The sequence below is a fragment of the Macaca fascicularis genome, chromosome 5 (assembly GCF_037993035.2).
Source record: "Macaca fascicularis isolate 582-1 chromosome 5, T2T-MFA8v1.1".
NCBI classification, from domain to species: domain Eukaryota; kingdom Metazoa; phylum Chordata; class Mammalia; order Primates; family Cercopithecidae; genus Macaca; species Macaca fascicularis.
The window spans coordinates 83,711,215-83,733,987 of record NC_088379.1 but is presented as its reverse complement, the minus strand read 5'-3'; the positions used below and the strand labels follow the sequence as shown (position 1 = coordinate 83,733,987).

At 41.6% G+C, this 22,773-nt stretch overlaps 2 pseudogenes; both read left to right on the top strand.

Moving 5' to 3' along the window:
• Positions 1–11,963: 11,963 nt before the first annotated feature.
• Positions 11,964–14,883, top strand: LOC135970948 (dymeclin pseudogene; annotated as a pseudogene).
• A 2,321-nt stretch (positions 14,884–17,204) lies between these two features.
• Positions 17,205–20,124, top strand: LOC135970947 (dymeclin pseudogene; annotated as a pseudogene).
• The last annotated feature ends 2,649 nt before the right edge of the window (positions 20,125–22,773 follow it).

Sequence of the window (22,773 nt, the reverse complement as noted above, 5' to 3'; positions counted from 1 at the left end):
TTCTTGTGGAATTGGCAAAGTGATATTTGGAAGCCCATAGAGGGCTATGGTGAAAAAGGAAATATCCTCCGATGAAATCTGCAAAGAAGCTTTCTGAGAAACTGCTTAGTGTTCTGTTATTTCATCTCACAGAGTTACATCTGTATTTCCTGGATCTCTTTGCTAGCCTTATTTCTGTGGAATCTGAGAACAGATATTTCGGATCCCTTTGAAGACTATAGGGCCAAAGGAAATATCCTCCGATAACAAAGAGAAAGATGCTTTCTGAGAAACTTCTTTGTGTTCTGTGAAATCAGCTCACAGACTTACAGCTTTCCCCTCAAGAAGACTTTCGCTAAGACAGTTCTTGTGGAATTGGCAAAGTGATATTTGGAAGCCCATAGAGGGCTATGGTGAAAAAGGAAATATCCTCAGATAAAATCTGGAAAGAAGCTTTCTGCGAAACTGCTTAGTGTTCTGTTAATTCATCTCACAGATTTACATCTGTATTTCGTGGATCTCTTTGCTAGCCTTATTTCTGTTGAATCTGAGAACAGATATTTCGGATCCCTTTGAAGACTATAGGACCAAAGTAATATCCCCGATAACAAAGAGAAAGAAGTTTCTGAGAAACTTCTTTGTGTTCTGTGAAATCATCTCACAGAGTTACATCTTTCCCCTCAAGAAGCCTTTCGCTAAGACAGTTCTTGTGGAATTGGCAAAGAGATATTTGGAAGCCCATAGAGGGGTATGGTGAAAAAGGAAATATCCTCAGATGCAATCTGGAAAGAAGCTTTCTGAGCAACTGGTTAGTGTTCTGTTAATTCATCTCACAGAGTTACATCGGTATTTCGTGGATCTCTTTGCTAGCCTTATTTCTGTGGAATCTGAGAAAGGATATTTCGGATCCCTTTGAAGACTATAGGGCCAAAGGAAGTATTCTCCGATAACAAAGAGAAAGAAGCTTTCTGAGAAACTTGTTTGTGTTCTGTGAAATCATCTCACAGAGTTACAGCTTTCCCCTCAAGAAGCCTTTCGCTAAGACAGTTCTTGTGGAATTGGCAAAGTGATATTGGTAAGCCCATAGAGGCCTATGGTGAAAAAGGAAATATCCTCAGATGAAATCTGTAAAGAAGCTTTCTGAGAAACTGCTTAGTGTTCTCTTAATTCATCTCACAGAGTTACATCTGTATTTCGTGGATCTCTTTCCTAGCCTTATTTCTGTGGAATCTGAGAACAGATATTTCGGATCCCTTTGAAGACTATATGGCCAAAGGAAATATCCTCCGATAACAAAGAGAAAGAAGCTTTCTGGGAAACTTCTTTGTGTTCTGTGAAATCATCTCACAGAGTTACAGCTTTCCCCTCAAGAAGCCTTTCGCTAAGACAGTTCTTGTGGAATTGGCAAAGTGATATTTGGAAGCCCATAGAGGGCTACGGTGAAAAAGGAAATATCCTCCGATGAAATCTGCAAAGAAGCTTTCTGAGAAACTGCTTAGTGTTCTGTTATTTCATCTCACAGAGTTACATCTGTATTTCCTGGATCTCTTTGCTAGCCTTATTTCTGTGGAATCTGAGAACAGATATTTCGGATCCCTTTGAAGACTATAGGGCCAAAGGAAATATCCTCCGATAACAAAGAGAAAGAAGCTTTCTGAGAAACTTCTTTGTGTTCTGTGAAATCAGCTCACAGACTTACAGCTTTCCCCTCAAGAAGACTTTCGCTAAGACAGTTCTTGTGGAATTGGCAAAGTGATATTTGGAAGCCCATAGAGGGCTATGGTGAAAAAGGAAATATCCTCAGATAAAATCTGGAAAGAAGCTTTCTGAGAAACTGCTTAGTGTTCTGTTAATTCATCTCACAGAGTTACATCTGTATTTCGTGGATCTCTTTGCTAGCCTTATTTCTGTTGAATCTGAGAACAGATATTTCGGATCCCTTTGAAGACTATAGGACCAAAGTAATATCCTCCGATAACAAAGAGAAAGAAGCTTTCTGAGAAACTTCTTTGTGTTCTGTGAAATCATCTCAGAAAGTTACAGCTTTCCCCTCAAGAAGCCTTTCACTAAGACAGTTCTTGTGGAATGGCAAAGTGATATTTGGAAGCCCATAGAGGCCTAAGGTGAAAAAGGAAATATCCTCAGATGAAATCTGGAAAGAAGCTTTCTGGGAAACTGCTTAGTGTTCTGTTAATTCATCTCACAGAGTTACATCTGTATTTCGTGGATCTCTTTGCTAGCCTTATTTCTGTGGAATCTGAGAACAGATATTTCAGATCCCTTTGAAGACTATAGGGCCAAAGGAAATATCCTCTGATAACAAAGAGAAAGAAGCTTTCTGAGAAACTTCTTTGTGTTCTGTGAAATCAGCTCACAGAGTTACAGCTTTCCCTTCAAGAAGCCTTTCGCTAAGACAGTTCTTCTGGAATTGGCCAAGTGATATTTGGAAGCCCCTAGAGGGCTATGGTGAAAAAGGAAATATCCTCTGATGAAATCTGGAAGGAAGTTTTCTGAGAAACTGCTTAGTGTTCTGTTATTTCATCTCACAGAGTTACACCTGTATTTCGTGGATCTCTTTGCTAGCTTTATTTCTGTGGAATCTGAGAACAGATATTTCGGATACCTTTGAAGACTATAGGGCCAAAGGAAATATCCTCCGATAAAAAAGAGAAAGAAGCTTTCTGAGAAACTTCTTTGTGTTCTGTGAAATCATCTCACAGAGTTACAGCTTTTCCCTCAAGAAGACTTTCGCTAAGACAGTTCTGGTGGAATTGGCAAAGTGATATTTGGAAACCCATAGAGGGCAATGGTGAAAAAGGAAGTATCCTCAGATGCAGTCTTGAAAGAAGCTTTCTGAGAAACTGCTTAGTGTTCTGTTAATTCATCTCACAGAGTTACATCTGTATTTCGTGGATCTCTTTGCTAGCCTTATTTCTGTGGAATCTGAGAACAGATATTTCGGATCCCTTTGAAGACTATAGGGCCAAAGGAAATATCCTCCGATAACAAAGAGAAAGAAGCTTTCTGAGAAACTTCTTTGTGTTCTGTGAAATCAGCTCACAGACTTACAGCTTTCCCCTCAAGAAGACTTTCGCTAAGACAGTTCTTGTGGAATTGGCAAAGTGATATTTGGAAGCCCATAGGGGGGTATGGTGAAAAAGGAAATATCCTCAGATGAAATCTGGAAAGAAGCTTTCTGAGAAACTGCTTAGTGTTCTGTTAACTCATCTCACAGAGTTACATCTGTATTTCGTGGATCTCTTTGCTAGCCTTATTTCTGTTGAATCTGAGAACAGATATTTCGGATCCCTTTGAAGACTATAGGACCAAAGTAATATCCTCCGATAACAAAGAGAAAGAAGCTTTCTGAGAAACTTCTTTGTGTTCTGTGAAATCATCTCACAGAGTTACAGGTTTCCCCTCAAGAAGCCTTTCGCTAAGACAGTTCTTGTGGAATTGGCAAAGTGATATTTGGAAGCCCATAGAGGGCTTGGGTGAAAAAGGAAATATCCTCAGATGAAATCTGGAAAGAAGCTTTCTGAGAAACTGCTTAGTGTTCTGTTAATTCGTCTCACAGAGTTACATCTGTATTTCGTGGCTCTCTTTGCTAGCCTTATTTCTGTGGAATCTGAGAACAGATATTTAGGATCCCTTTGAAGACTATAGGGAGAAAGGAAATATCCTCCGATAACAAAGAGAAAGAAGCTTTCTGAGAAACTTCTTTGTGTTCTGTGAAATCATCTCACAGAGTTACAGCTTTCCCCTCAAGAAGCCTTTCGCTAAGACAGTTCTTGTGGAATTGGCAAGGTGATATTTGGAAACCCATAGAAGGCTAAGGTGAAAATGGAAATATCCTCAGATGAAATCTGGAAAGAAGCTTTCTGAGAAACTGCTTAGTGTTCTGTTATTTCATCTCACAGAGTTACATCTGTATTTCGTGGATCTGTTTGCTAGCCTTATTTCTGTGGAATCTGAGAACAGATATTTCGGATCCCTTTGAAGTCTATAGGGCCAAAGGAAATATCCTCCAATAACAAAGAGAAAGAAGCTTTCTGAGAAACGTCTTTGTGTTCTGTGAAATCATCTCACAGAGTTACAGCTTTCCCCTCAAGAAGCCTTTCGCTAAGACAGTTCTTGTGGAATTGGCAAAGTGATATTTGGAAGCCCATAGAGGGCTATGGTGAATAAGGAAATATCCTCAGATGAAATCTGGAAAGAAGCTTTCTGAGAAACTGCTTAGTGTTCCCTGACTTCCACTCACAGTGTTACATCTGTATTTCGTGGATCTCTTTGCTAGCCTTATTTCTGTGGAATCTGAGAACAGATATTTCGGATCCCTTTGAAGACTATAGGGCCAAAGGAAATATCCTCCGATAACAAAGAGAAAGAAGGTTTCTGAGAAACTTCTTTGTGTTCTGTGAAATCATATCACAGAGTTACAGCTTTCCCATCAAGAAGCCTTTCGCTAAGACAGTTCTTGTGGAATTGGCAAAGTGATATTTGGAAGCCCATAGAGGGCTATGGTGAAAAAGGAAATATCCTCAGATGAAATCTGGAAAGAAGCTTTCTGAGAAACTGCTTAGGGTTCTGTTATTTCATCTCACAGTGTTACATCTGTATTTCGTGGATCTCTTTGCTAGCCTTATTTCTGTGGAACCTGAGAACAGATATTTTGGATCCCTTTGAAGACTCTAGGGCCAAAGGAAATATCCTCCGATAACAAAGAGAAAATCTTTCTGAGAAACTTCTTTGTGTTCTGTGAAATCATCTGAGAGAGTTACAGCTTTCCCCTTAAGAAGCCTTTCGCCAAGACAGTTCTTGTGGAATTGGCAAAGTGATATTAGGAAGCCCATAGAGGGCTATGGTGAAAAAGAAAATATCCTCAGATGAAATCTGGAAAGAAGCTTTCTCAGAAACTGCTTAGTGTTCTGTTAATTCACCTCACAGAGTTGCATCTGTATTTCGTGGATCTCTTTGCTAGCCTTATTTCTGTGGAACCTGAGAACAGATATTTCGGATCCCTTTGAAGACTATAGGGCCAAAGAAATATCCTCCGATAACAAAGAGAAAGAAGCTTTCTGAGAAACTTCTTTGTGTTCTGTGAAATCATCTCACAGAGTTACAGCTTTCCCCTCAAGAAGCCTTTCGCTAAGACAGTTCTTGTGGAATTGGCAAAGTGATATTAGGAAGCCCATTGAGGGCTATGGTGAAAAAGAAATATCCTCAGATGAAATCTGGAAAGAAGCTTTCTGAGAAACTGCTTAGTGTTCTGTTAATTCACCTCACAGAGTTGCATCTGTATTTCGTGGATCTCTTTGCTAGCCTTATTTCTGTGGAACCTGAGAACAGATATTTCGGATACCTTTGAAGACCATAGGGACAAAGGAAATAACCTCCGATAACAAAGAGAAAGAAGTTTTCTGAGAAACTTCTTTGTGTTCTGTGAAATCATCTCACAGAGTTACAGCTTTCCCCTCAACAAGACTTTCGCTAAGACAGTTCTTGTGGAATTGGCAAAGAGATATTTGGAAGCCCATAGAGGGCTATGGTGAAAAAGGAAATATCCTCAGATGCAATCTGGAAAGAAGCTTTCTGAGAAACTGCTTAGTGTTCTGTTAAATCATCTCACAGAGTTACCTCTGTATTTCGTGGATCTCTTTGCTAGCCTTATTTCTGTGGAATCTGAGAACAGATATTTCGGATCCCTTTGAAGACTATAGGGACAAAGGAAGTATCCTCCGATAACAAAGAGAAAGAAGCTTTCTGAGAAACTTCTTTGTGTTCTGTGAAATCATCTCACAGAGTTACAGCTTTCCCCTCAAAAAGCCTTTCGCTAAGACAGTTCTTGTGGAATTGGCAAAGTGATATTTGGAAGCCCATAGAGGGCTATGGTGAAAAAGGAAATATCCTCCGATGAAATCTGCAAAGAAGCTTTCTGAGAAACTGCTTAGTGTTCTGTTATTTCATCTCACAGAGTTACATCTGTATTTCCTGGATCTCTTTGCTAGCCTTATTTCTGTGGAATCTGAGAACAGATATTTCGGATCCCTTTGAAGACTATAGGGCCAAAGGAAATATCCTCCGATAACAAAGAGAAAGATGCTTTCTGAGAAACTTCTTTGTGTTCTGTGAAATCAGCTCACAGACTTACAGCTTTCCCCTCAAGAAGACTTTCGCTAAGACAGTTCTTGTGGAATTGGCAAAGTGATATTTGGAAGCCCATAGAGGGCTATGGTGAAAAAGGAAATATCCTCAGATAAAATCTGGAAAGAAGCTTTCTGCGAAACTGCTTAGTGTTCTGTTAATTCATCTCACAGAGTTACATCTGTATTTCGTGGATCTCTTTGCTAGCCTTATTTCTGTTGAATCTGAGAACAGATATTTCGGATCCCTTTGAAGACTATAGGACCAAAGTAATATCCCCCGATAACAAAGAGAAAGAAGTTTCTGAGAAACTTCTTTGTGTTCTGTGAAATCATCTCACAGAGTTACATCTTTCCCCTCAAGAAGCCTTTCGCTAAGACAGTTCTTGTGGAATTGGCAAAGAGATATTTGGAAGCCCATAGAGGGGTATGGTGAAAAAGGAAATATCCTCAGATGCAATCTGGAAAGAAGCTTTCTGAGCAACTGGTTAGTGTTCTGTTAATTCATCTCACAGAGTTACATCGGTATTTCGTGGATCTCTTTGCTAGCCTTATTTCTGTGGAATCTGAGAAAGGATATTTCGGATCCCTTTGAAGACTATAGGGCCAAAGGAAGTATTCTCCGATAACAAAGAGAAAGAAGCTTTCTGAGAAACTTGTTTGTGTTCTGTGAAATCATCTCACAGAGTTACAGCTTTCCCCTCAAGAAGCCTTTCGCTAAGACAGTTCTTGTGGAATTGGCAAAGTGATATTGGTAAGCCCATAGAGGCCTATGGTGAAAAAGGAAATATCCTCAGATGAAATCTGTAAAGAAGCTTTCTGAGAAACTGCTTAGTGTTCTCTTAATTCATCTCACAGAGTTACATCTGTATTTCGTGGATCTCTTTCCTAGCCTTATTTCTGTGGAATCTGAGAACAGATATTTCGGATCCCTTTGAAGACTATATGGCCAAAGGAAATATCCTCCGATAACAAAGAGAAAGAAGCTTTCTGAGAAACTTCTTTGTGTTCTGTGAAATCATCTCACAGAGTTACAGCTTTCCCCTCAAGAAGCCTTTCGCTAAGACAGTTCTTGTGGAATTGGCAAAGTGATATTTGGAAGCCCATAGAGGGCTACGGTGAAAAAGGAAATATCCTCCGATGAAATCTGCAAAGAAGCTTTCTGAGAAACTGCTTAGTGTTCTGTTATTTCATCTCACAGAGTTACATCTGTATTTCCTGGATCTCTTTGCTAGCCTTATTTCTGTGGAATCTGAGAACAGATATTTCGGATCCCTTTGAAGACTATAGGGCCAAAGGAAATATCCTCCGATAACAAAGAGAAAGAAGCTTTCTGAGAAACTTCTTTGTTTTCTGTGAAATCAGCTCACAGACTTACAGCTTTCCCCTCAAGAAGACTTTCGCTAAGACAGTTCTTGTGGAATTGGCAAAGTGATATTTGGAAGCCCATAGAGGGCTATGGTGAAAAAGGAAATATCCTCAGATAAAATCTGGAAAGAAGCTTTCTGAGAAACTGCTTAGTGTTCTGTTAATTCATCTCACAGAGTTACATCTGTATTTCGTGGATCTCTTTGCTAGCCTTATTTCTGTTGAATCTGAGAACAGATATTTCGGATCCCTTTGAAGACTATAGGACCAAAGTAATATCCTCCGATAACAAAGAGAAAGAAGCTTTCTGAGAAACTTCTTTGTGTTCTGTGAAATCATCTCAGAAAGTTACAGCTTTCCCCTCAAGAAGCCTTTCACTAAGACAGTTCTTGTGGAATGGCAAAGTGATATTTGGAAGCCCATAGAGGCCTAAGGTGAAAAAGGAAATATCCTCAGATGAAATCTGGAAAGAAGCTTTCTGGGAAACTGCTTAGTGTTCTGTTAATTCATCTCACAGAGTTACATCTGTATTTCGTGGATCTCTTTGCTAGCCTTATTTCTGTGGAATCTGAGAACAGATATTTCAGATCCCTTTGAAGACTATAGGGCCAAAGGAAATATCCTCTGATAACAAAGAGAAAGAAGCTTTCTGAGAAACTTCTTTGTGTTCTGTGAAATCAGCTCACAGAGTTACAGCTTTCCCTTCAAGAAGCCTTTCGCTAAGACAGTTCTTCTGGAATTGGCCAAGTGATATTTGGAAGCCCCTAGAGGGCTATGGTGAAAAAGGAAATATCCTCTGATGAAATCTGGAAGGAAGTTTTCTGAGAAACTGCTTAGTGTTCTGTTATTTCATCTCACAGAGTTACACCTGTATTTCGTGGATCTCTTTGCTAGCTTTATTTCTGTGGAATCTGAGAACAGATATTTCGGATACCTTTGAAGACTATAGGGCCAAAGGAAATATCCTCCGATAAAAAAGAGAAAGAAGCTTTCTGAGAAACTTCTTTGTGTTCTGTGAAATCATCTCACAGAGTTACAGCTTTTCCCTCAAGAAGACTTTCGCTAAGACAGTTCTGGTGGAATTGGCAAAGTGATATTTGGAAACCCATAGAGGGCAATGGTGAAAAAGGAAGTATCCTCAGATGCAGTCTTGAAAGAAGCTTTCTGAGAAACTGCTTAGTGTTCTGTTAATTCATCACACAGAGTTACATCTGTATTTCGTGGATCTCTTTGCTAGCCTTATTTCTGTGGAATCTGAGAACAGATATTTCGGATCCCTTTGAAGACTATAGGGCCAAAGGAAATATCCTCCGATAACAAAGAGAAAGAAGCTTTCTGAGAAACTTCTTTGTGTTCTGTGAAATCAGCTCACAGACTTACAGCTTTCCCCTCAAGAAGACTTTCGCTAAGACAGTTCTTGTGGAATTGGCAAAGTGATATTTGGAAGCCCATAGGGGGGTATGGTGAAAAAGGAAATATCCTCAGATGAAATCTGGAAAGAAGCTTTCTGAGAAACTGCTTAGTGTTCTGTTAACTCATCTCACAGAGTTACATCTGTATTTCGTGGATCTCTTTGCTAGCCTTATTTCTGTTGAATCTGAGAACAGATATTTCGGATCCCTTTGAAGACTATAGGACCAAAGTAATATCCTCCGATAACAAAGAGAAAGAAGCTTTCTGAGAAACTTCTTTGTGTTCTGTGAAATCATCTCAGAAAGTTACAGCTTTCCCCTCAAGAAGCTTTTCACTAAGACAGTTCTTGTGGAATGGCAAAGTGATATTTGGAAGCCCATAGAGGGCACGGTGAAAAAGGAAATATCCTCAGATGAAATCTGGAAAGAAGCTTTCTGAGAAACTGCTTAGTGTTCTGTTATTTCATCTCACAGAGTTACATCTGTATTTCGTTGGTCTATTTGCTAGCCTTATTTCTGTGGAATCTGAGAACAGATATTTCGGATCTCTTTGAAGACTATAGAGCCAAAGGAAATATCCTCCGATAACAAAGAGAAAGAAGCTTTCTGAGATACTTCTTTTTGTTCTGTGAATTCATCTCACAGAGTTACAGCTTTCCCCTCAAGAAGCCTTTCGCTAAGACAGTTCTTGTGGAATTGGCAAAGTGATATTTGGAAGCCCATAGAGAACTATGGTGAAAAAGGAAATATCCTCAGATGAAATCTGGAAAGAAGTTTCTGAGAAACGGCTTAGTGTTCTGTTAATTCATCTCACAGAGTTACACCTGTATTTCGTGGATCTCTTTGCTAGCTTTATTTCTGTGGAATCTGAGAACAGATATTTCGGATACCTTTGAAGAGTATAGGGCCAAAGGAAATATCCTCCGATAACAAAGAGAAAGAAGCTTTCTGAGAAACTTCTTTGTGTTCTGTGAAATCATCTCACAGAGTTACAGCTTTCCCATCAAGAAGCCTTTCGCTAAGACAGTTCTTGTGGAATCGGCAAGTGATATTTGGAAGCCCATAGAGGGCTATGTGAAAAAGGAAATATCCTCAGATGAAATCTGGAAAGAAGGTTTCTGAGAAACTGCTTAGTGTTCTGTTAATTCATCTCACAGAGTTACACCTGTATTTCGTGGATCTCTTTGCTAGCCTTATTTCTGTGGAATCTGAGAACAGATATTTCGGATCCCTTTGAAGACTATAGGGCCAAAGGAAATATCCTCCGATAACAAAGAGAAAGAAGCTTTCTGAGAAACTTCTTTGTGTTCTGTGAAATCATCTCACAGAGTTACAGCTTTCCCCTCAAGAAGCCTTTCGCTAAGACAGTTCTTGTGGAATTGGCAAAGTGATATTTGGAAGCCCATAGAGGGCTACGGTGAAAAAGGAAATATCCTCAGATGAAATCTGGAAAGAAGCTCTCTGAGAAACTGCTTAGTGTACTGTTAATTCATCTCACAGAGTTACATCTGTATTTCGTGGATCTCTTTGCTAGCCTTATTTCTGTGGAATCTGAGAACAGATATTTCGGATCCCTTTGAAGACTATAGGGCCAAAGAAATATCCTCCGATAACAAAGAGAAAGAAGCTTTCTGAGAAACTTCTTTGTGTTCTATGAAATCATCTCACAGAGTTACAGCTTTCCCCTCAAGAAGCCTTTCGCTAAGACAGTTCTTGTGGAATTGGCAAAGTGATATTTGGAAGCCCATAGAGGGGTATGGTAAAAAAAGGAAATATCCTCAGATGAAATCTGGAAAGAAGCTTTCTGAGAAACTGCTTAGTGTTCTGTTAATTCATCTCACAGAGTTACATCTGTATTTCGTGGATCTCTTTCCTAGCCTTATTTCTGTGGATTCTGAGAACATATATTTCGGATCCCTTTGAAGACTATATGGCCAAAGTAATATCCTCCGATAACAAAGAGAAAGAAGCTTTCTGAGAAACTTCTTTGTGTTCTGTGAAATCATCTCAGAAAGTTACAGCTTTCCCCTCAAGAAGCCTTTCACTAAGACAGTTCTTGTGGAATTGGCAAAGTGATATTTGGAAGCCCATAGAGGGCTATGGTGAAAAAGGAAATATCCTCAGATGAAATCTGGAAAGAAGCTTTCTGGGAAACTTCTTAGTGTTCTGTTAATTCATCTCACAGAGTTACACCTGTATTTCGTTTATCTGTTTGCTAGCCTTATTTCTTTGGAATCTGAGAACAGATATTTCGGATCCCTTTGAAGACTATAGGGCCAAAGGAAATATCCTCTGAATACAAAGAGAAAGAAGCTTTCTGAGAAACTTCTTTGTGTTCTGTGAAATCATCTCACAGAATTACAGCTTTCCCTTCAAGAAGCCTTTCGCTAAGACAGTTCTTGTGGAATTGGCAAAGTGATATTTGGAAGCCCATAGAGGGCTATGGTGAAAAAGGAAATATCCTCAGATGAAATCTGGAAAGAAGCTTTCTGAGAAACTGCTTAGTGTTCTGTTAATTCATCTCTCAGAGTTACATCTGTATTTCGTGGATCTCTTTGCTAGCCTTATTTCTGTGGAACCTGAGAACAGATATTTCGGATCCCTTTGAAGACTATAGGGCCAAAGGAAATATCCTCCGATAACAAAGAGAAAGAAGCTTTCTGAGAAACTTCTTTGTGTTCTGTGAAATCATCTCACAGAGTTACAGCTTTCCCCTCAAGAAGCCTTTCACTAATACAGTTCTTGTGGAATTGGCAAAGTGATATTTGGAAGCCCATAGAGGGCTACGGTGAAAAAGGAAATATCCTCAGATGAAATCTGGAAAGAAGCTTTCTGAGAAACTGCTTAGTGTACTGTTAATTCATCTCACAGAGTTACATCTGTATTTCGTGGATCTCTTTGCTAGCCTTATTTCTGTGGAATCAGAGAACAGATATTTCGGATCCCTTTGAAGACTATAGGGCCAAAGAAATATCCTCCGATAACAAAGAGAGCCCTAGCCACGTTCTAGGTCGCTTCCCTCTTCCCTCGCCGCCTCCTGGCCTCCGCACCGAGGCGGCCCGGGCTGGAGCCGAGCCGGGGCCGAGCTGCAGGCCAAGCCGGAGCCGGATCCTTACTCGCAGGACGTGGAAACTTGGAGGCCTGAGCTGGCGTGCGCCACCTGAGGCTGCGGCGGCGACCGCGACTTCTCCCGACCCCTCTGCCACCCGCCCGTCAGTCCGTGGGTCCGTGGAGCTGGAGTGTATCCCCCCGCCGGCTGAGACAGGTTGTCTTGTGGAAATGCAGGTTTAAGGACAAGTTATCTGCTTAAGGAAGAAGATGGGATCAAATAGCAGCAGAATCGGCGATCTTCCTAAAAATGAATACTTGAAAAAGTTATCCGGCACGGAATCTGTCTCTGAGAATGACCCGTTCTGGAATCAGCTTCTCTCGTTTTCTTTCCCTGCACCAACTAGCAGTACTGAGTTGAAACTCTTGGAGGAAGCAACCATTTCAGTCTGCAGGTCATTAGTTGAAAACAATCCTCGAACAGGAAATCTTGGTGCACTGATTAAGGTCTTCCTTTCTAGAACCAAAGAACTAAAACTCTCAGCAGAATGTCAGAACCACATCTTCATTTGGCAGACACACAATGCTTTGTTTATTATTTGCTGTTTGCTGAAAGTGTTCATCTGTCAGATGTCAGAAGAGGAATTACAACTTCATTTTACTTATGAAGAAAAATCTCCTGGCAATTACAGTTCTGACTCAGAAGATCTTTTGGAAGAATTGCTGTGCTGTTTGATGCAGTTAATCACTGATATTCCACTCTTAGATATTACATATGAAATATCAGTAGAAGCTATATCAACAATGGTTGTTTTCCTTTCCTGCCAGCTCTTCCACAAAGAAGTTTTGCGACAGAGCATCAGCCACAACTATTTGATGCGAGGTCCATGTCTTCCATACACCAGCAAACTTGTGAAGACCTTATTATATAACTTTATCAGACAAGAAAAGCCACCTCCTCCAGGAACCCATGTTTTCCCTCAGCAGTCGGATGGGGGAGGACTGCTTTATGGACTTGCATCAGGAGTAGCAACAGGACTCTGGACTGTCTTCACGCTAGGTGGTGTGGGCAGCAAAGCGACTGCCTCTCCAGAGCTTTCTTCCCCTCTGGCCAACCAGAGTCTCCTGCTTCTGCTGGTGTTGGCCAATCTGACAGATGCCTCAGATGCGCCAAACCCCTACAGACAAGCCATTATGTCCTTCAAGAACACACAAGATAGCAGTCCTTTCCCCTCATCAATTGCACATGCCTTCCAGATCAACTTTAATAGTTTGTACACAGCTCTTTGTGAACAGCAGACATCTGATCAAGCAACTCTCCTCTTGTATACCTTGCTTCATCAAAATAGTAATATTAGAACATACATGTTGGCTCGCACAGACATGGAAAATCTTGTTTTACCTATTCTTGAGATTCTGTATCATGTTGAAGAAAGGAATTCACACCATGTGTATATGGCCCTTATAATATTGTTGATCCTTACGGAAGATGATGGCTTCAACAGATCCATTCATGAAGTGATACTAAAAAATATTACTTGGTATTCAGAACGAGTTTTAACTGAAATCTCCTTGGGGAGTCTCCTCATCCTGGTCGTAATAAGAACCATTCAATACAACATGACTAGGACAAGAGACAAGTACCTTCACACGAACTGTTTGGCAGCTTTAGCAAATATGTCGGCACAGTTTCGTTCTCTCCATCAGTATGCTGTCCAGAGGATCATCAGTTTATTTTCTTTGCTGTCTAAAAAACACAACAAAGTTCTGGAACAAGCCACACAGTCCTTGAGAGGTTCGCTGAGTTCTAATGATGTTCCTCTACCAGATTATGCACAAGACCTAAATGTCATTGAAGAAGTGATTCGAATGATGTTAGAGATCATCAACTCCTGCCTGACAAATTCCCTTCACCACAACCCAAACTTGGTATACGCCCTGCTCTACAAACGCGATCTCTTCGAACAATTTCGAACTCATCCTTCATTTCAGGATATAATGCAAAATATTGATCTGGTGATCACCTTCTTTAGCTCAAGGTTGCTGCAAGCTGGAGCTGAGCTGTCAGTGGAACGGGTCCTGGAAATCATTAAGCAAGGCGTCATTGCGCTGCCCAAAGACAGACTGAAGAAATTTCCAGAATTGAAATTCAAATATGTGGAAGAGGAGCAGCCTGAGGAGTTTTTTATCCCCTACGTCTGGTCTCTTGTCTACAACTCAGCAGTCGGCCTGTACTGGAACCCACAGGACATCCAGCTGTTCACCATGGATTCCGACTGAGGGCAGGATGCGCTCCCAACCGGACCCCTCCAGCCAAGCAGCCCTTCAAGTGGTTTTATTTCTGGGTAACAGAAGTAGACAGACAGATTACTTGGTGTATCTTCTGTTAAAGAGGATTGCACAAGTGTGTTTTCCTCACACACTTTGATTTGGAGAATTGGAGCCAGTTGGCAATAGATCACTCAGCGTAGATAGTAGTGCAAAAAGGGGAGGAAATACACAACAATAATAAATGTAAAAACCTGTTATTCAACATGCAGTTTTCTTTCGAAGCCAAAAACCTAGAGCTTTCCCAAGATCCTGATGCCCTAGGCACATCACACTGCAACAGTGCACAGTATTCAACCGTGTATACTATTCAGCAGTGCACACTATTCAACAGTGTACACTATTCAGCAGTGCACACTATTCAACAGTGCACACTATTCAGCAGTGCACACTATTCAGCAGTGCACACTATTCAGCAGTGCACACTTCAACAGTGCACACTATTCAACAGTGCACACTATTCAGCAGTGTACACTATTTTTTTGCATGTTCAAGATATTTGTTTTGGTCTTACGTGTGTGTGTGAGAGAGAGAGATTCCTTTAACATTAAGGAGCATCAATGAGAAAAGATGATGAGGCAGGAATTAATAAAGAAATGAAGTCATGTGTGTGTTTGGTTGCCTCTCAGAGGGCCCATAATTTCAAAAACACCATGCCTGGACAATTTGATATTAATCTTTTTTTTTTTTTTTTTTTTTTTTTTGAGACGGGGTCTCGCTCTGTCGCCCAGGCTGGGGTGCGGTGGCTGGATCTCAGCTCACTGCAAGCTCCGCCTTCCGGGTTCCCGCCATTCTCCTGCCTCGGCCTCCTGAGTAGCTGGGACCGCAGGCGCCGCCACCTCGCCCGGTTGGTTTTTTGTGTGTTTTTAGTAGAGACGGGGTTTCGCCGTGTTAGCCGGGATGGTCTCGATCTCCTGACCTTGTGATCCGCCCGTCTCGGCCTCCCAAGGTGCTGGGATTGCAGGCTTGAGCCACCGCGAACGGCCTTGATATTAATCTTTAACACCTCTGCATCTTTCCTTAAAAAGGAATATGGGCTGCATGCGGTGGCTGTCATTTGTGGTCCCAGCACTTTGGGAGGCTGAATCAGCGGAATCGCTTGAGCCCAGGAATCTGAGACCGGCCTGGACAGGATAGTGAGATCCCGTCTCTGCAGAAAACTTAAAGATTGGCCAGGCATGGTGGCACATTTATGTGGTCCTAGCTGCTCGGGAGGCTGGGGTGGGAGGATTGCCTGAGCACGGGAGTTCAAGGCTGCAGTGGGCTGGGAAGGTGCCGCTGCACTCCAGCCTGGGCCACAGAGCAAGACCCTGTCTCCAAAAAACAAAACAAAAAAAGAAAGAAAGAAAATGGCTACCTCTCATAAAGCCCAGATTAACTTTTCTGTGAATATGGCCTGTGAACTGTTGCTGGAATTAAATTGGAGTCTAGCACAAAAAAACAAAAAAACAAAAAAACAAAAAAAAACAAAAAAAAAACAAAGAGAAAGAAGTTTTCTGAGAAACTTCTTTGTGTTCTGTGAAATCATCTCGCAGAGTTACAGCTTTCCCCTCAAGAAGACTTTCGCTAAGACAGTTCTTGTGGAATTGGCAAAGTGATATTTGGAAGCCCATAGAGGGGTATGGTAAAAAAAGGAAATATCCTCAGATGAAATCTGGAAAGAAGCTTTCTGAGAAACTGCTTAGTGTTCTGTTAATTCATCTCACAGAGTTACATCTGTATTTCGTGGATCTCTTTCCTAGCCTTATTTCTGTGGATTCTGAGAACATATATTTCGGATCCCTTTGAAGACTATATGGCCAAAGTAATATCCTCCGATAACAAAGAGAAAGAAGCTTTCTGAGAAACTTCTTTGTGTTCTGTGAAATCATCTCAGAAAGTTACAGCTTTCCCCTCAAGAAGCCTTTCACTAAGACAGTTCTTGTGGAATTGGCAAAGTGATATTTGGAAGCCCATAGAGGGCTATGGTGAAAAAGGAAATATCCTCAGATGAAATCTGGAAAGAAGCTTTCTGGGAAACTTCTTAGTGTTCTGTTAATTCATCTCACAGAGTTACACCTGTATTTCGTTTATCTGTTTGCTAGCCTTATTTCTTTGGAATCTGAGAACAGATATTTCGGATCCCTTTGAAGACTATAGGGCCAAAGGAAATATCCTCTGAATACAAAGAGAAAGAAGCTTTCTGAGAAACTTCTTTGTGTTCTGTGAAATCATCTCACAGAATTACAGCTTTCCCTTCAAGAAGCCTTTCGCTAAGACAGTTCTTGTGGAATTGGCAAAGTGATATTTGGAAGCCCATAGAGGGCTATGGTGAAAAAGGAAATATCCTCAGATGAAATCTGGAAAGAAGCTTTCTGAGAAACTGCTTAGTGTTCTGTTAATTCATCTCTCAGAGTTACATCTGTATTTCGTGGATCTCTTTGCTAGCCTTATTTCTGTGGAACCTGAGAACAGATATTTCGGATCCCTTTGAAGACTATAGGGCCAAAGGAAATATCCTCCGATAACAAAGAGAAAGAAGCTTTCTGAGAAACTTCTTTGTGTTCTGTGAAATCATCTCACAGAGTTACAGCTTTCCCCTCAAGAAGCCTTTCACTAATACAGTTCTTGTGGAATTGGCAAAGTGATATTTGGAAGCCCATAGAGGGCTACGGTGAAAAAGGAAATATCCTCAGATGAAATCTGGAAAGAAGCTTTCTGAGAAACTGCTTAGTGTACTGTTAATTCATCTCACAGAGTTACATCTGTATTTCGTGGATCTCTTTGCTAGCCTTATTTCTGTGGAATCAGAGAACAGATATTTCGGATCCCTTTGAAGACTATAGGGCCAAAGAAATATCCTCCGATAACAAAGAGAGCCCTAGCCACGTTCTAGGTCGCTTCCCTCTTCCCTCGCCGCCTCCTGGCCTCCGCACCGAGGCGGCCCGGGCTGGAGCCGAGCCGGGGCCGAGCTGCAGGCCAAGCCGGAGCCGGATCCTTACTCGCAGGACGTGGAAACTTGGAGGCCTGAGCTGGCGTGCGCCACCTGAGGCTGCGGCGGCGACCGCGACTTCTCCCGACCCCTCTGCCACCCGCCCGTCAGTCCGTGGGTCCGTGGAGCTGGAGTGTATCCCCCCGCCGGCTGAGACAGGTTGTCTTGTGGAAATGCAGGTTTAAGGACAAGTTATCTGCTTAAGGAAGAAGATGGGATCAAATAGCAGCAGAATCGGCGATCTTCCTAAAAATGAATACTTGAAAAAGTTATCCGGCACGGAATCTGTCTCTGAGAATGACCCGTTCTGGAATCAGCTTCTCTCGTTTTCTTTCCCTGCACCAACTAGCAGTACTGAGTTGAAACTCTTGGAGGAAGCAACCATTTCAGTCTGCAGGTCATTAGTTGAAAACAATCCTCGAACAGGAAATCTTGGTGCACTGATTAAGGTCTTCCTTTCTAGAACCAAAGAACTAAAACTCTCAGCAGAATGTCAGAACCACATCTTCATTTGGCAGACACACAATGCTTTGTTTATTATTTGCTGTTTGCTGAAAGTGTTCATCTGTCAGATGTCAGAAGAGGAATTACAACTTCATTTTACTTATGAAGAAAAATCTCCTGGCAATTACAGTTCTGACTCAGAAGATCTTTTGGAAGAATTGCTGTGCTGTTTGATGCAGTTAATCACTGATATTCCACTCTTAGATATTACATATGAAATATCAGTAGAAGCTATATCAACAATGGTTGTTTTCCTTTCCTGCCAGCTCTTCCACAAAGAAGTTTTGCGACAGAGCATCAGCCACAACTATTTGATGCGAGGTCCATGTCTTCCATACACCAGCAAACTTGTGAAGACCTTATTATATAACTTTATCAGACAAGAAAAGCCACCTCCTCCAGGAACCCATGTTTTCCCTCAGCAGTCGGATGGGGGAGGACTGCTTTATGGACTTGCATCAGGAGTAGCAACAGGACTCTGGACTGTCTTCACGCTAGGTGGTGTGGGCAGCAAAGCGACTGCCTCTCCAGAGCTTTCTTCCCCTCTGGCCAACCAGAGTCTCCTGCTTCTGCTGGTGTTGGCCAATCTGACAGATGCCTCAGATGCGCCAAACCCCTACAGACAAGCCATTATGTCCTTCAAGAACACACAAGATAGCAGTCCTTTCCCCTCATCAATTGCACATGCCTTCCAGATCAACTTTAATAGTTTGTACACAGCTCTTTGTGAACAGCAGACATCTGATCAAGCAACTCTCCTCTTGTATACCTTGCTTCATCAAAATAGTAATATTAGAACATACATGTTGGCTCGCACAGACATGGAAAATCTTGTTTTACCTATTCTTGAGATTCTGTATCATGTTGAAGAAAGGAATTCACACCATGTGTATATGGCCCTTATAATATTGTTGATCCTTACGGAAGATGATGGCTTCAACAGATCCATTCATGAAGTGATACTAAAAAATATTACTTGGTATTCAGAACGAGTTTTAACTGAAATCTCCTTGGGGAGTCTCCTCATCCTGGTCGTAATAAGAACCATTCAATACAACATGACTAGGACAAGAGACAAGTACCTTCACACGAACTGTTTGGCAGCTTTAGCAAATATGTCGGCACAGTTTCGTTCTCTCCATCAGTATGCTGTCCAGAGGATCATCAGTTTATTTTCTTTGCTGTCTAAAAAACACAACAAAGTTCTGGAACAAGCCACACAGTCCTTGAGAGGTTCGCTGAGTTCTAATGATGTTCCTCTACCAGATTATGCACAAGACCTAAATGTCATTGAAGAAGTGATTCGAATGATGTTAGAGATCATCAACTCCTGCCTGACAAATTCCCTTCACCACAACCCAAACTTGGTATACGCCCTGCTCTACAAACGCGATCTCTTCGAACAATTTCGAACTCATCCTTCATTTCAGGATATAATGCAAAATATTGATCTGGTGATCACCTTCTTTAGCTCAAGGTTGCTGCAAGCTGGAGCTGAGCTGTCAGTGGAACGGGTCCTGGAAATCATTAAGCAAGGCGTCATTGCGCTGCCCAAAGACAGACTGAAGAAATTTCCAGAATTGAAATTCAAATATGTGGAAGAGGAGCAGCCTGAGGAGTTTTTTATCCCCTACGTCTGGTCTCTTGTCTACAACTCAGCAGTCGGCCTGTACTGGAACCCACAGGACATCCAGCTGTTCACCATGGATTCCGACTGAGGGCAGGATGCGCTCCCAACCGGACCCCTCCAGCCAAGCAGCCCTTCAAGTGGTTTTATTTCTGGGTAACAGAAGTAGACAGACAGATTACTTGGTGTATCTTCTGTTAAAGAGGATTGCACAAGTGTGTTTTCCTCACACACTTTGATTTGGAGAATTGGAGCCAGTTGGCAATAGATCACTCAGCGTAGATAGTAGTGCAAAAAGGGGAGGAAATACACAACAATAATAAATGTAAAAACCTGTTATTCAACATGCAGTTTTCTTTCGAAGCCAAAAACCTAGAGCTTTCCCAAGATCCTGATGCCCTAGGCACATCACACTGCAACAGTGCACAGTATTCAACCGTGTATACTATTCAGCAGTGCACACTATTCAACAGTGTACACTATTCAGCAGTGCACACTATTCAACAGTGCACACTATTCAGCAGTGCACACTATTCAGCAGTGCACACTATTCAGCAGTGCACACTTCAACAGTGCACACTATTCAACAGTGCACACTATTCAGCAGTGTACACTATTTTTTTGCATGTTCAAGATATTTGTTTTGGTCTTACGTGTGTGTGTGAGAGAGAGAGATTCCTTTAACATTAAGGAGCATCAATGAGAAAAGATGATGAGGCAGGAATTAATAAAGAAATGAAGTCATGTGTGTGTTTGGTTGCCTCTCAGAGGGCCCATAATTTCAAAAACACCATGCCTGGACAATTTGATATTAATCTTTTTTTTTTTTTTTTTTTTTTTTTTGAGACGGGGTCTCGCTCTGTCGCCCAGGCTGGGGTGAGGTGGCTGGATCTCAGCTCACTGCAAGCTCCGCCTTCCGGGTTCCCGCCATTCTCCTGCCTCGGCCTCCTGAGTAGCTGGGACCGCAGGCGCCGCCACCTCGCCCGGTTGGTTTTTTGTGTGTTTTTAGTAGAGACGGGGTTTCGCCGTGTTAGCCGGGATGGTCTCGATCTCCTGACCTTGTGATCCGCCCGTCTCGGCCTCCCAAGGTGCTGGGATTGCAGGCTTGAGCCACCGCGAACGGCCTTGATATTAATCTTTAACACCTCTGCATCTTTCCTTAAAAAGGAATATGGGCTGCATGCGGTGGCTGTCATTTGTGGTCCCAGCACTTTGGGAGGCTGAATCAGCGGAATCGCTTGAGCCCAGGAATCTGAGACCGGCCTGGACAGGATAGTGAGATCCCGTCTCTGCAGAAAACTTAAAGATTGGCCAGGCATGGTGGCACATTTATGTGGTCCTAGCTGCTCGGGAGGCTGGGGTGGGAGGATTGCCTGAGCACGGGAGTTCAAGGCTGCAGTGGGCTGGGAAGGTGCCGCTGCACTCCAGCCTGGGCCACAGAGCAAGACCCTGTCTCCAAAAAACAAAACAAAAAAAGAAAGAAAGAAAATGGCTACCTCTCATAAAGCCCAGATTAACTTTTCTGTGAATATGGCCTGTGAACTGTTGCTGGAATTAAATTGGAGTCTAGCACAAAAAAACAAAAAAACAAAAAAACAAAAAAAAACAAAAAAAAAACAAAGAGAAAGAAGTTTTCTGAGAAACTTCTTTGTGTTCTGTGAAATCATCTCGCAGAGTTACAGCTTTCCCCTCAAGAAGACTTTCGCTAAGACAGTTCTTGTGGAATTGGCAAAGTGATATTTGGAAGCCCATAGAGGGCTATGCTGAAAAAGGAAATATCCTCAGATGCAATCTGGAAAGAAGCTTTCTGAGAAACTGTTTAGTATTCTGTTAATTCATCTCACTGAGTTACATCTGTATTTCGTGGATCTCTTTGCTAGCCTTATTTCTGTGGAATCTGAGAACAGATATTTCGGATCCCTTTGAAGACTATAGGACCAAAGGAAATATCCTCCGATAACAAAGAGAAAGAAGCTTTCTGAGAAACTTCTTTGTGTTCTGTGAAATCATCTCACAGAGTTACAGCTTTCCCCTCAAGAAGCCTTTCGCTAAGACAGTTCTTGTGGAATTGGCAAAGTGATATTTGTAAGCCCATAGAGGGCTATGGTGAAAAAGGAAATATCCTCAGATGAAATCTGGAAAGAAGCTTTCTGGGAAACTGCTTAGTGTTCTGTTAATTCATCTCACAGAGTTACATCTGTATTTCGTGGATCTCTTTGCTAGCCTTATTTCTGTGGAATCTGAGAACAGATATTTCGGATCCCTTTGAAGACTACAGGGCCAAAGGAAATATCCTCTGATAACAAAGAGAAAGAAGCTTTCTGAGAAACTTCTTTGTGTTCTGTGAAATCAGCTCACTGAGTTACAGCTTTCCCTTCAAGAAGCCTTTCGCTAAGACACTTCTTGTGGAATTGGCAAAGTGATATTTGGAAGCCCATAGAGGGCTATGGTGAAAAAGGAAATATCCTCAGATGAAATCTGGAAAGAAGCTTTCTGAGAAACTGCTTAGTGTTCTGTTATTTCATCTCACAGAGTTACATCTGTATTTCGTGGATCTCTTTGCTAGCCTTATTTCTGTGGAATCTGAGAACAGATATTTCGGATCCCTTTGAAGACTATAGGGCCAAAGGAAATATCCTCCGATAACAAAGAGAAAGAAGCTTTCTGAGAAACTGCTTTGTGTTTCTGAAATAATCTCACAGAGTTACAGCTTTCCCCTCAAGAAGCCTTTCACTAAGACAGTTCTTGTGGAATTGGCATAGTGATATTTGGAAGCCCTTGTAGGGCTATGGTGAAAAAGGAAATATACTCAGATGAAATCTGGAAAGAAGTTTTCTGAGAATCTGCTTAGTGTTCTGTTAATTCATCTCACAGAGTTACATCTGTATTTCGTGGATCTCTTTGCTAGCCTTATTTCTGTGGAATCTGAGAAGAGATATTTCGGATCTCTTTGAAGACTATAGAGACAAAGGAAATATCCTCCGATAACAAAGAGAAAGAAGCTTTCTGAGATACTTCTTTGTGTTCTGTGAATTCATCTCACAGAGTTACAGCTTTCCCCTCAAGAAGCCTTTCGCTAAGACAGTTCTTGTGGAATTGGCAAAGTGATATTTGGAAGCCCATAGAGGGCTATGGTGAAAAAGGAAATATCCTCAGATGAAATCTGGAAAGAAGCTTTCTGAGAAACTGCTTAGTGTTCTGTTAATTCATCTCACAGAGTTACACCTGTATTTCGTGGAACTCTTTGCTAGCCTTATTTCTGTGGAATCTGAGAACAGATATTTCGAATCCCTTTGAAGACTATAGGGCCAAAGGAAACATCCTCCGATAACAAAGAGAAAGAAGTTTTCTGAGAAACTTCTTTGTGTTCTGTGAAATCAACTCACAGAGTTA